The sequence below is a fragment of the Boleophthalmus pectinirostris genome, unplaced genomic scaffold (assembly GCF_026225935.1).
Source record: "Boleophthalmus pectinirostris isolate CB_2022bp ecotype Guang Dong unplaced genomic scaffold, ASM2622593v1 HiC_scaffold_6, whole genome shotgun sequence".
NCBI classification, from domain to species: domain Eukaryota; kingdom Metazoa; phylum Chordata; class Actinopteri; order Gobiiformes; family Gobiidae; genus Boleophthalmus; species Boleophthalmus pectinirostris.
Window position 1 is genome coordinate 23,204,987 of NW_026571447.1, and position 15,168 is coordinate 23,220,154.

Consider the following 15,168-nt stretch of genomic DNA (forward strand, 5'->3'; position numbering starts at 1 on the left):
TTTTTGACCATTGACATTATATTCACAAACATTGTATGACACAAGGACAAGCTAAATCTCAAGCATGTTTCTTGTTAAATCCATTTTCAATCTCTTCTTTACAAACAAACATGGCTTTGCAGACCAGTGTGATGGGCTGCTGAGATACTGCTGTGATACTATCATGAATACACAGCCCTCAGATCAGCTCTGTCCATACAAATGAAGTGCAGATGAGGCAAGCACCAGCACTGTGAATGAAGCCTATTATCATAACACATTCACCTGCCACTGCTTTCGATTAAGTCCATAATGGTATATTACAATAGCAATAAGTATTTAGGTTATCTGTCCACAAATATCAGGGCTCATAGTCACATGTGCATAAATGCATAAGCTCTTGGCTTAATGCTTGCTACAGACCAGGGAGGCTAGGTTTCATTTATAATTTACCACGTCATTTGGTGCCAATAAAACATTTAATGATCAAGCAAAACAATAAAAAGCGGACTAGTTTAATATCCCCTGTTTGGCATTTGAGCATTAGATTGATACACTTATCTGCCCCAAACACAGAATCTTTAGATTTATGGGCTAATAACCCTGTGTTATTATGGCTGCTGCACCATTCTTTTAGTAATGACACAGCATTATCAAAGACAAGTAGTGAGGGCATAATTATGTGTGAATGTGTCTTTCATTGTTCTCATTCCACATGTCTAATTCCACTGAATTCACTTTTATTCACACATCCATCTTCTTCTGCATATTGGAGCCCATCCAATCTACTATGGGCCTGAGGCAGGGTGTATCCTGCTTACGAATAACCATTCAGTCTTTCATACATTAAATATGGATCACTTCAATACACAAATTCAAGTCTTAGGTCAGTGAGAGATGCACGTGGAAATACACAGAAGACTCCAAGAGTGTTGGCAGACTTGAGAATTGAACTAACAACCTTCTTGCAAAAGAAAGGGGCACTGATCACTCAGTCATGTCTTTATGTGATATGAGCAGATTGTAGTACATCACCAATTCAGTGAAAATAATAAAGTATAGAAGTAACAGTTGACAGTTGACAGTGGATACTTACTTACTAGAAAGTATAAAATAATAGTAGTTTCCTTGTGGTTGGACATTTGCTACAATAACTGAGGGGATTTTTTATTTTTTTTTAAAGAATGTTCATCATGATATTTTGCCCTTCGAGACAGTTCTTTATGAAGATCATAGAATGTAATTCCATACTTAAACTTTTTTGCTCTGAGGTTCATTTATTACTTCAATATTTTAACATAAGTTGATTTTTAAGTTGTCTTTATTAAGTAACAAAATCAAAATAAGTATATCAAATTACACTGATCCATATATACAGTATGTTTGGACAGAAACTAAACAAAAAAAAACTAACAAATGGGTCAAGTACATAATGGTTTTTCTTGCTGATTAATAATTATGAGTCCTTGTTTAGAAGATTACGTACCGCAATCAAACTCTCTGCAATGTGTCTGAAGCAATCACAACTGTTTGAAACATCAAGTGTCCATTATATATCTTCATACTGTTAGATTGACAGTTACATTATTTTTATTTACAAAGTTCATTGAGTCTGTCCCTAACCATATAATACTACAGCAACATTCCTGGTGTTGACTTTAATGTGCAGACTAAATAAATTCTGTGATATTAAAGGTAATAAGGCAATATTGCTATGTGACATTTTGCATGCTAAATATTCACGCCATTGGATTTGGGGAGCTTAACCTTCCATATGAAAAGGAGATGATTGAAAATACATTTCATCTTGACTCATATCACAGAGAATCCCGTTATTAGCTCATAAAAATTATACCCAAAACAAGAAAGTTGGGTCTTAATATGAAATCCTTGATTACATATTCTGCTTCCGAGCTGTGGAAGTGACACAGTGCATGGATGTAATTAAGCTTGAGCCACATGGATAAAAAAACTAAGCTAGTTAATATGTTTGGGAAGTAATAAAAAAAATATATTGCATACAAGTTCAGTCCTGCACAGCTACTTTGCAAATGGTGGGTCTAATAATGCAGAGCTGGGAAGTTGAACACGACTGAACATTTGGTAAAAGGTAGCGGAAGAAGTCTGTTTTGACCATCACAACAATCCCCAGCAGCTCTGCACTCTCTTCCAAATTGAATCCAATAGCCTACCTTAGCCTTATAAAACATTCTATTACAACAAATTATACAACACCACAGTTAATGAGAAAAATGGGACAGCTTCAATGAATATTTTATCTGCAGTTCTGGGGATTTAGTGTGCATATATATATACTGTTTTATTTTTATCCCTGTACAAAACCAAAGGCAATTATTCACTCTACCAGTTCATGAACCCAGTTTCAAACATAAAGTTCATGAAGTGTTTTATTCAAATAATTACGCTCAATTATGTCCACTGAAGACTGCAGAAGAGGAAAGTTACATTGTAGTTTCTGGAAATATTCAGCAGAGTTATTTAATACCACAAAAGGGAGGGGTACACTATGATACTATAACATTATGATCACTGACAGATGAAGTGAATCATCTTCTCATCACAGTATCCATGAGTGGGTGGGATGTTAAGCAGACAGAGAACATTTTGGAGAGGAGCGGGACAAGCTGAAAAATGGCAATGATTTGAGCAAGTTTGGAAAGAGACAATTTGTGATCAATAAGGGGTAAGAATCTGTAAAACTGCAGTTTACCAGCAGGTGTCGGCAGCAAAGGTTGTTCAAGGAAGAAACCACTATTTAATAATCAATCAAAATGACTAGTATGTCAACAAAGTTTGAGAGAACTGGTTTTAAATTGTCAATGATCAGCAAGGAAACGTAACAGGTTCACAGCCAATCTAAGGATAGGAAAAGCATGGTGTTTTGAGTTTTTGATTCAGACTTTGAAGAAATAAATGGGCATTTCTTTTGTTTGTGATATGCTCCTGAAGTGGTGAAGAGTTCATTTTTAAATATTATATCATGAACCTTAACAAAAGCCATATTTGTTTAAAGGGCCCAGATTATGCCATTTTCTCATCGAGATTAAACTGATGTTACCTCATCAAAAACATACCCTGAGTTGTGTCTTGTTTCATTCACACATTTAACACACAAAACCTGCATATTTAGACTGAGTTCTTCTCTTTGTCTTCTTCTCTTAAACAGAAAACACTCCACCTTGTGAGGTCATGTGGTAATACAGAAATGTGCCATTGTGTTTGTAAACTCTATACATCTGGATCATTTCAATGCTGCAAAATTTCAATCTCTATTGAACAAAAGGTAAAAGGTAGCTGTTAACTTGAAAACTGCTGCCTCATGACATCACAAGGTGGAGCAGAGCATGTTGAGCTTTGGAGATGTGGACAGTAGGGCTGGTTATCATTAAGAAGTTGTACATACCTCGATACTTAGGCCACGATACGATACATATTTCAATACAGTGCACTTTTGATTCGATACGATATAGTTCAAATCGATTTGTTACAGTTCAGTAAAAACTAAAGGCTAAATCATGGCTGTTATGAAAAGTCTTTGTTAAACCACTTCTTGTGCAAAGTTCATATGAAAGACAAACATTTTAATCATCAAAACTGTGAAAATGTCAAATGTGTCGCATAAACCATTTTCCAGCAACAAAACTGTAGCAATGTAACAAAATAATTTTGTAAAATATACCAAAAAATACTCTTGGTGATATATCGATACAGCAGCCCACGATATCAATACTGTATCATCACATTAAACGATACAATATATCGATATTTAGATATTTTTACACACCCCTAGTGGACAGACTAATAATAAAGGACTACCGGTACTTTTTGTGAGTGAAACAAAACAGGTGTGTTTTTGATCAGGTAAAAACATTATAACATGGCTTAAAGCTCACAAGTGTCAATTTTGAGTAATATAGGATCTTTAAGAAATCATGATCAAGCTACATAAATCTTAATTTCCTGTTTTGCAATATCACCCAGCCCTACTTCACAGTTGGTATGTAAAATTATAGGACGAGATAATGTTATACCATATCATTCTGCATCCATAACCCCATCTAAGGACAGAAAATGAAGTCAACTTAAATGAACCTCCATGGGGACATAAAGAACACTGTTTATATATCACATAACAAACAACACAAAACAACATATCTAGTAAAAAGCCAACTAACACATGTAGAGGAAAGGGACATGGCAGGGGAAGTGATTCTCCACAATCTCTTTACAATGAGTCAAGTCTATTCTGTAGAGACGAGGAATACCCAAACGCACATGCATTGAGGTAATTGCCTATGTCTGTAGATGAAAAAGAGGGAAAGTAGCAAAGGAGGAATGAAGGAGAAAAATTAGATGTGTGTGTGCCAAGGGCCGCTCTAGCCTGAACTGATGAGCTCATTATTTTTGCTCCCAGAACCCCCTCCAGTCTCTGCTACAGCCAACGCACTGTGGAGTTCCCAAAGTGAGCGCGGGTGAGTCTGGCCTTTAGGAATGCCAGCAATACAAAATAAAGCTAAAATAACACAGGGCAAAGTGTGCTGAATGTAACAGAATAGACAACGGAGAGGGCATTTACTAAATACTATACCATAAATAAGATGTCCGCTTTTGAAAATTATACATGACTGCACTGCTGATGAGTGAAAAATGTCTTTAGATCCCTCCTCTGTGATCTTAAGAGTGCACCACATACTGTTATTCCCTAATGACTACATGGACACTTTGTAATTAACATTTTCAGTCTTAACAAGCAGAAAAGTAGGTGCATACGCAGAAACATGTATTAGATTTTGATAATGAATGCCAATGCAAACTCCCACACCAGAGAGGCCCAGCATGAGATACACTGTGTATACTCAAACAGCATAATAAAGCTCACAGTGTTGTTAAAAATGTAATTAACATAAGCAGACGTCTTTCAAATCCAAAAATGACATGAGCTGAGTGGAGTGTGCGTCTTCATATAAACTGTATATTATCTGTAATCACGTTAGAAAGGGCCCATTTCCAAGGCAGCATCTGTGTCTCATTTTATAACCCGCCTCTGATGCCTGCAGCAGCACTGTTTTATCTAAATTTGCGGTTATCTTTTGTACATAAAGGTCAAAGGTCACAGTTCTACTCAGACATCAACAGAATGGCTTGCTTGATTGTAATTAATATTTACATGGACCACACCAAGCGTCACGTTCATACACATAGAATTGCAGATTAAAATATGCACCAGACAGAGGTAAGAGATGTATTATTTTTTTGGAGATACTGCTGTTTTGGAGATTATGCAAAAATAGACATCAGAAAACAGCAAGAGAACTGATTAAAAACGCATAAAAGCAGAAACTTGAAGTATAATCTTACAGTGTACTTCAACCATTACATTTACAGGCACATTTTAGCACATTAAGCATGGATTATCATCATATTTCCTATAATCATTCATAATCGTTTTGCCAATGTCACCCGCTAGTTCCAGGTGCTTCCTTTTTAAACTAATTTGTTTAGGGCCAAACTTTAACACAAATGTCACACGTTCACTTATTGAATCTTATCATTCATCGTCTGCAGTCTGTTATTTCACTGCCCTGAGGAAATCCAAAGATTATATCAAAGTTTAAGGTTGCAAGAAAACATGCTACACTTCACATTGAATAAACTGAAATGTAGACCGTTAAATAAGATGACATTTACACAGCCAAATATTTTGTTAAATAATGAATTACTCCTGGATACAGTCTTCAGTATTTTAGTCTGTTCTCTTATTCTTCCCCACATATAACTCAAACATTAAACTATATGGTGCAATATTACTTCCTGCATTGAATTATAGTGAAACACAATTTGCATACCTCTGTTTATTGAAAAGTATCCAGTCCCGGATTTTCCACTCTGGGGTTGTACGTGTCTGGCCCTGTCAGCAGCTGGAGTTCAGGCTCATTTAGCAGATCCACATCAGTTCTGTTGCTCTACAGTTTAACTGCAGAAAAGTACAGGAAAATAAAGACATAGATAGCATCAAAACAACAACATGCACATAAAAGAGTACTGTGTGTCATGTATAATGAACTCAAACTATTTTAGAGATTGTAAGAATTAATCCTCTACACAGGGTAAGTCATATCAGCCTATTGTTGCCCCAGGTAAAGCACGAGAAAATCAAGTTAACATAAAGTAAAGGGAAGATAGGCAGAAACAAATTTACTGGCACCAAAAGGTATAAAGTTGTTAATGACTCTATTCCACTTTTTGGCATTTACAGGTCTTGTGCAGCTGGATGTGATGTCATGGGAAATGTTCAAAGTAAAGAACAATTCATCATCTTACAAATAAACAGAGAAGCAGTCACACGAAGGCTAAAATAAAAGGATCGATGATGCTGGGCTAAAGGGGCAAACCAGCTGCAGTTGGAAACAAAGTGCAGTCCAAAAAGAGGCCGTAAATAAAGAGCAGCTTCCCATGACCGGACAGTTTGGCCCAATGTCATTTAGCTTCTAGTCACTGAAACAAAATCCCAACGATGTGGACTTATAATAGCTGTTTTATTGTAGAAGCAGTAATCTAAGAATGCATAAATAACTTGAGTTAAATTAAACTTTAAGATGTGTAGCCTTAAAGCAAAGCTGAAGATCATTAAAATTCATAAATACTCAAGGAGGCTTTCAGCAATACAACTTTCCTGGAGTGTAAATCAATTTCAGTCTAACTCAATATCAGCTTCGCTTTTCAGATTTGTCTCTTTGCACAGAAGTTGTGCAGATGAGACCACACGAATTTCCAACACCTTCGGGCACTGTGAAGTTGTATAAATTGTTTTATTAATTGTATTACTTATAAACATTGCTTTTTTGGCAGCCATTAATCAATGTTGACACCGTTGTCATCAGGGTCAACTTGTGATCAGCAAAAGTTTTTTTTAGCATGCATGTACTACTACATATTTCATTCTCAATGAAATGATAATCCTAAGTGAATTATCTGTACATTATTTACACTACAAGAGCTTTGGGCATTTAATATTTCTTTTATTTTACCTGGACCAATATTAGTTCAGATGATAAGCATTCATGGGCGTACTGCTCACTATTGTCGATGGTGCTATCTGCAATAGCATTATATGATTTCTGACGTTTTCAAACATTTATGTTATAAGGTTCCTTCATGTATACATGGTAATGTGATAAAAATCCCTATGTAAAACGCAATGAAACAGTCTCATCCACAGATACAGGAGGCTGAGCGATGACAGCAGAAGCAGATAAAAGATGCTGATGAGAGGCGCTGTGAGGAGGCAAAGAAATCACAGAGTGAGATCAAGAGTAAAAATATAAAGCGAAGAGCAGACAGTGAGCAACACAAACAGGGGGAATAATAATAGGCTGAGGCAGCGGTGAGATAAGAGCCACATGTGAAATGAAGCCTTGATTGGGAGGAAAATGAGACAACACAAATGAGAAAGAGAATTGATATGCAGCTCCCTGACAGCATAAAGACACCTACGAAGCATCGATCCCTCATAAACAACTTAACCATACCTCCAACCTTAACTTATTCTGCACCATATGCTTGTCCCATCCACTTACAAGCAGTGTGCAGCCATAATTTAAGTATAATTTGTTCCTGCTGTTTCATATGCCTGTGTCTTATTGGTGCCCATATGGCTAAGCAGCATGGCATTGCGTCCCTCCATACAGCTCGCTTCTATTTCCAGTGGCTTCTATCAGATAACATTCACTACAATCATACTCGATATTGGACTGGTCATGCTTTCTCCCGTTGCACAATGTTTTTTTCTGATTACCATCGGAGGCAATATGGAGCACTGCAATTCACTTGCAAATGCCGCGTGTGTAAGAGCGCATTATGCTTTTATTGGCAAGTGAAAACATTTCTAATATAAAGACAGACATTGGATGGGGGTTGGAATACGAAAGAGAGGCAGCGTGGTGGTGGTGGTTGCGGCCTTCAATAATACAATTTGGTGTTCGGCAGCAGTGAAGGCCCCCTCCTGTGCGGCGTATACAGTCAGACAGGCTTTTATTATGAAAGACATAGAGGCAGAGCACATCTGAGACAGCCGCAACAATTACAGTATTATTTAGGTTTTGCTTATTTCTCGCTTCCCTGTGTCTATCTGTCTATCTCCCCGAGTGCTTGCTGGTTGTTTGTGTGTTCCGTGGGGGTGTGTGCCAACTGCCTTGTCGCTCGTATATGATTTTTTCACCACAACAGGAAATGTGAATGCCTCCTAAGGACCTTTATAAAAAGCCAACATCTGGAATATTACACAGACAGATGTGATCGTGTTTTTTCCTATTTTGTCCCATCTATGTCCATCATTCAATTTTAAAAGTCAGCGATACATTTTTAAGGGGCATCACTCATGTTTCTGAGGCCCCTGTAATGAGCTGACAATAGGTGATGATTGGAACAATGCTTGCATGATGGCACATCTTCCAACATGTCAACAATCTGGGTCTATTTATTTAACAGCTTGTAGACCACAGCTTCCAATAATCATCACATGCTTGGTTGCATTCTTACATCTGAACAGGTAGAATAGTATGAATTTGAATTTTTGAGTCCAACAAGCCGGTGCATTGGGGTAAGACAACAGGTATTTTTATATGGTGCATGATTTATGAGGTGTAATGACGCAACACTAGACAGAGGAGGCCAGAGGTTTTAAAGCTGATACAACTTTCAAAATGCACAAATAGCTCCAATTTCACAAGCGAGAAGTTCACATAGCCCAACAGAAACCTTTTGGGGTTTATAATGGTTGTTTGGAAAATTCTGGCTGAAAGTTTGTCTACAAATATTCTATACATGTTAAAGATGTACTATGTAACTATTCTAGTGCAATGTCTTATTTCCATGGATATTGTACTGGTTGTTTTTGCCTGCATTGTGGGAGTACATTGACTTGGTTCGCCTCTCCACCTGTAAATTGGCCTGGAGGTGCTGCATTCTTGTCTTCATGGAGATGGATAAGTGTAATGCCATACTGTGGAACACTGTGGGCAAAGCAACAACATTTCCATAGTGACATAGTGTACTATTCTGTATCAAGTCCAGGCCTAAGGAACAATCCAAGTGTTTTGAATCAGAAATAGCATAGTATCCATGGTGTTAGTGGGTACTGTTATTCATTTTCATACTCCTATAATAAGATCTACTATGTTTGACTTACCACTGAGCATGTGTGTCAATCACTCCCTAATGTGATCTTTCATTAAAGCTTACAACCTGCTAAATAATCATCCAGGGGAAAATTACTATCAAGTCGATTAATGACACCTTTCAGTTCATTTCGAGATGCAAGTCAATGGAAAGTAAATTGCTCAGCTCCATATGGGGCCTGACACATTGTTTGATGTTTTGCTCCCCCTGATATTACATTAGTTGAAATTAAATGACACTATAATTATGAAGTGAATGACGTAGACACTTTAATTAAAGCTTATATTGTGAAATACAGAATGAAGAATGTAATAATCTAGTGCAATGTGTCACTGTCCAAACACAAAGAAACCCTGAACACATTTAAACTAATTACTACTTCCTGGTGCTGTCTTACAGTGTGCACTCACTCACATAGGTTTAATTGGAAGAATGTAGTATGTAACAGGAGAATCTGGACGAGGACTGTTAAAATACACTGATCCTTGTAAAATAGGGAGGACAGATGGGAGAATAGTACAGCATGTTCTTTTAGTTAAATACTAATAAATGTTAAAGGTAAGTGGAGTGGATACACAAAAGAAAAAGTTGTTCAAATCCTTGAAGTAACTTCGTGCAGTGTACACAGACTTAATAGCTCCCAATTAATCTGAGTGGTTGAGTTGAGTTTGCTTCATCACATAAGTATACTGCACAACTGTAATACGAGTCCATAATGCTAATGCACATACCAGTAAAAGGGACCCTATACTGGATAGCTTTAAACAGCCAGTATAATTCTACTTTTTACTGTATTGTCTGGCACAATTTAATGTTGACAAGTTCTGTACCAACATGTACTAAAGATATGATTTATACACAAAACATGTTTAATAGAGAAAATGTTACCATCACAAGTTCAATTTAAATAATCGGTTTTGACAGGTTGAAGCGGATGTTAGAAAGACAATTTGAACTCTACCTTTCTTATGCTTCACTAAATAGACACGGAAACAAATCCTTATCAAGATTACAGGTGCATTATAGCTCTCTTCACTCCCTGCAGAGACAGAAACAATTTGCAAGCTAACTACCAAGATCTGAAAGTGCTGATGATGTGATTTGGTGGTGCAAAACATCTCTATTCTCACAAGCATAAAGACAAAATTCAACTACAACATAACTGGATATTGGAATCAAAACAACATAACAGCATAACACAAAAACACAATGTACCTGTCAGTTTTGGACCAAAATGTACAAGCAAAGGTATGAAAGCAGCAGTGGAAGTATTCGAGACGGCAAATCTGTTCTTCGTATTTTACCAGTTCACACATTTGAGAAACACCTGTACTCTCTCTGCAAACATTACAATTCTAGTGATTCAACATTTCTACATAACTATTGTAGTTGAATAAGCTTTTGCATTCCAAGAATCCCATTACCCCTGGCATTTAATAGCAGCACTTGTCTACTGTATGCTGAATGAACAATGTTTCAGTATTATGTGAATGAACCCTCATAGTGGACAGGATCTTGGCCTTGTCAGATTCTTGGATTCGTGTGTCATCAGTTTGGTTCCAGCGAAAGGTGAAGCCGATGAATACGGAGCGAACACCAGATGGGACATTTCAAAAATCCCAGATAAAATTGCCCTGTTATTCACTATTCTGGGTTTTAGTGAGCACAGTGGACAAGGCAATCTTCTGGAGGCAGACAGGTGATTTTAGTGCCAATCTTCCTGTCACACACTGGGTGACCAATGGGCTCAAATCTCCCCCTCCAAAAAAGCAAAGCAATCATCTAATAGCAACGGAGCATTTCAGCAAAGAAACAGTAAAAGTGAAGGAACAACGCTGGTGCAAAATGCTCCAAATTATAACAGGCGTGACTCTGAATTGCACAATATGACGATAGTTAAGTGGAAAGGTTTAAAGCCTAAAGTTTGAGCGCTGAACGTGTTGAATGCCAACAAGGATGCCCCACAATAGATGTATGTAACACAACAAAAGCAGTGATGAAAATTGCCTTGGGGCTGCGCTGTCGGAGTGCACACAGGAAGCATCATTTCATATGTACATCAGTGGTAAAAACACCCACAGATTCTCGCGTGTAGCCTACTTAAAAAAAAGTCACATTCATTTGCATACACAGCGTAGCCACCATGGAGGGATACCATATTGGGTGATGTCCAAACCCAAATCAAAGCTCCAAAGCTAAGCCCTCGAAACCTTTTAAAATTCACACCTGCAAAAATGTGGACTATTGTAGTGTACCGTCATCCATTTCCTCTCAACGGCGGATCGGTATTAAAATTGGTCCTCACTGCCATACAAAGACATGGAGAGGCACACACATGCGCTTTTTGCTCAATAGGTGGTCTGACAGAAATGGTTTATTGGGCATGAATGCTCCTCAAATTTCAGCGTGTTGCATCAGCCAACCAACTGTGTTTTTGCTAAATTAGTTTGCCCTTGTTTCCTCGAACAAATAAAACAGCGGTGTAGGCAGCATAAATGACACTCCAAGTGAAAAATAGCCATGCAAAATGCAGCAAAGTATGTAAATGTAATGCTCCCTTTTACTATATTTCTTCGTCTTTGTTCCCCATTGTGATATTCCCTGGTTACAATTCACGCAGCCAGGCTAATTTAGCTTCTACTAAAGTCAGAATATGCTGCGATTTACCTCACACTAAAGGGATGGCAATTTGTTATTTTACACTTAATTTGGGAATATCATTAGAAAAATGTTTTAACTATTGAAGAGAGTGTGCGAAATCCCAGTATTGTTATGGATATACAAAGTGCATAGAAAAAATTCCTTTTCTTTGGTTGTACTGCTCAGGTTGGTATAGCGACAATTATCAAAAACAACAGTGTACCAGATAAATTATGCAAATGTCACATCAAGCCTTTCAAGCACTGTCACTTGCTTTGTTTAACTAATTAAAGATGAAAACACTCATTATTATTCATGCATTTGCCTGTATATTTACTCATGTCATCAGTCATTCACTGAATCACATAATTTGATACAAAGTCGTTGACAATTATTAGACATGCATAAGGCTTTGGAGCAAGAAGACAACTGTTGTGGCAAATGATATTTCTGTTCCCCCTTTCCAAAAAATATTCAATTACTTTATCTAATAACTAATGGCTCAACTATTCTCAAGTAGTATTTTATGCTCTTACATGTTGTTTGATGTTTTTTAAAGCAGTGTTTGTGGCCAGTCTTGCCAAATTTGTTCTGACTCTGGAATGGTCTAATGTGGATTTTTCAGATGTTACCAATCTATGATTTGACTGATTGGATTTGATATTGATTGTATCCATATTTGAAAATCTATGGCAAGGACCACACATCCACTGCTCATCTATTTCCATTATTAATACAAAAATATAAAACTGGTCTGTCCAATAACAGGGAGCTATTTTCAATGATCAATATTAGCATCAATATATCATCCATTTCTAGACCTAACCAAAATGTTCTTAAATTAACTGGAATGTTGACAAAGACATGTAAAAGATGAAAATCTACACCTATGGCTCTCACTCAGGAAAAGAACATAACTATTACAGTGAGGCCACATCTGAAATTGCTGGAGCAGTACTTTTTAAAAATTAAACATTTGGGATTGACTGAAAAGTTAAAAGGCTGTTAAGAAAATGGAAAGAAATGAAATACAACCTAATTTAATGGTTAATGCAATAAGCAAATGTGTCCAACTATTGACTCCTATAAGAGACACCAGGAGAGACAAAACACTAAATTTGACTGGCAGCTGCACTAGTCATGATTTATTGACTTTACAGAGAGAATAAACAATATCGGTGGATGGACGGCACTCAATTTCTTAGATGTCTGCAATAAAGTCTGAAACACATCTGACAAAGTTTTACGCAAACCCACAACAAATATTCCATCGACTACTCTGTCTATTTTGCCTCCAAAACAAATGTAACATATCAAAACTCTTGTTTTTGGGCGTAGGTGAACACTTGTGCTCTAAATGTTTCATCATTCTCTGTTGCTCCTGTCTGACTAAATAAAAAAATAAACATGCTTCTTTTCAATCTTTTGGAAAGCAAAAAAAAGAAAATCATTTGCCACTGTGCATGTATACTGACTTCACACACATGCACGCACACAGCTGTCAGGCCTGGTTTCTCTACTGAAGTCACTCACCGTGTCTTTCATCATGGTAAAGAGAATGCGCGGGCCAAATGACAGTTTCAAATACACAAGTGCTAATTCCAGGCCAATCCTGCTGATATATTTAGCCACTAAGTTTTTTCTTCTCTTTTTTTTCCTCTATTTGTCTAACAGTTAGTTTGGCTGCCTCTGCTCTGTTACAGTCTTTAATCTCGCCTTCCTGTATCCTGCATTTCTTGTGCGACAAAAAGGATGTTATGTTCTGGTAGTCTGGTTTTCTTGTCTACACTAATTAATCAAGACAGTTTTTTTTTTTTCTATTTCTCTGTTAAGAAATTAAAACTGGAGTTTTGCTAAACTGACTTAATACAGTCTTCACTTTCTGAAGCATCAGTCCCCCTGTGCAATAGTCAGATTTTAACATTTTTAAGAAAAGATATTAACAAAGAGGGTATTAGACAACTAGTGTGTAAAATGGTCAACAAAATGCAGAAACAAACTAAGTGGATAGCAAAATACTGTCAAGGCTGGCACTAGTTCACACTCAGGTGAAGTGCTGTAAAGAAAGAGTTGAATAAGGCTCAAGTTGTTGAATTATAACTGAATTTAAATAACGCAACCAAATCAGTTACTGACAATTCTGTATAAAATTAAAACCAAAAATCTAACTGCGTTCTCATCCCTGACACATTGTACCATTCTGGTTGCCAGAATACACATTTCACCAGTTCTTTACAAAGATGGTCCGCCCATGTCAAAACAAATATGGCTGCTTACAAGGAAAAAAAAGAAAAGCATTTCTATAAAATCAGTGAATGGAGGCCAAATCTCTGTTAATCTGAGGTGAAATATTGTAATGAGAAAGTAGTATGAACTCACAGAAGCTGGCTTTGGCTACCCCATTAAAGCAATGCACATATGAATTGTGACAATAAATCAAAATTACTCTAAGAAAATCATGATATGAGTAGTTTACAGATTTACTACTGCAGATTCTGAGGTGTTTGAAAACAGAACATTTTGAATGCTTCAGAGAAAGAGTATTTCACCTTTTCTTTACTGTGTAGTGCTGCACTTTTTGGTCTCACCCTGTCAAATCTTCCACTCTGCTCTTGTGTGCGCTCTTCCTGTATCACCATATTCTGTTCTATTTTCATCTGACCTTCCTGTTTTTGGACGTATTTTTCATATGTTATCATCAGGTGCAGTGAGTGACAGTTATTGGTCTGGGGTCGGTGGTTCAGGCGTTACCTCTTTTTTAGGCCTGATCTCATTTCCTGCACACTTCCTCCTGTGGTGCTAACGGCTGCTAGCGTACACACATCAGGCGGGCACATAGCGGGGGGAAAACAATATAGGTACCCCTTGCCATTATAGGCACTAATAAGTGGAACATAACACTTGTGCCGTGTCATTTTCATAGTGTAATTGCTTCAAGACCTCTAGAAAAGATTACATCGTTAGCAGAGCCATCATCGTAATATTCGTTCCCTAATTGCGCCATCAACATCCTCTTGTAACATGTAGATGCTCTTGTGCTTGTCCTCTTTTGGGAGATTTATCTAATCGGCACAATGTCACGTGAACCTGCACCACACACTCCGGCAATTTGGAGAGTGCTAAACTGTAGTAAATAACAAAACAGTGTCCGCGCAAGGCTTATTTTGTGCTGTGTAAAAGCAAATAATAACAGCTATAATGGCAAAAAGCCTTTCTGTTTGCCCATAAAGTCGCCGCGTGGAAAACAGAGTAATTACCTAATCTGTTATTGTAATGAGAGTGATCTGTAAAAAGCCCAGAACTAAATAAACCATCAATTATTCAAGTTAGATGGAAATGTTTTGTTCATCG

General features: G+C 37.2%; 1 protein-coding gene across 1 annotated transcript in view; it reads right to left on the bottom strand.

Annotated features, from left to right (window-relative positions):
- nrsn1 (neurensin 1) overlaps positions 1-14,486 on the bottom strand; it is a 116,173-nt gene extending 101,687 nt beyond the window's left edge. Inside the window, exons 1-2 of the mRNA XM_020937096.2 lie at positions 14,367-14,486; positions 5,847-5,974 (exon numbers count right to left, since the gene is read on the bottom strand). The gene's annotated coding sequence lies outside the window, so the exon portion shown is untranslated. The remainder of the gene's footprint in view (positions 1-5,846; positions 5,975-14,366) is intronic.
- Between the last annotated feature and the right edge of the window lie 682 nt (positions 14,487-15,168).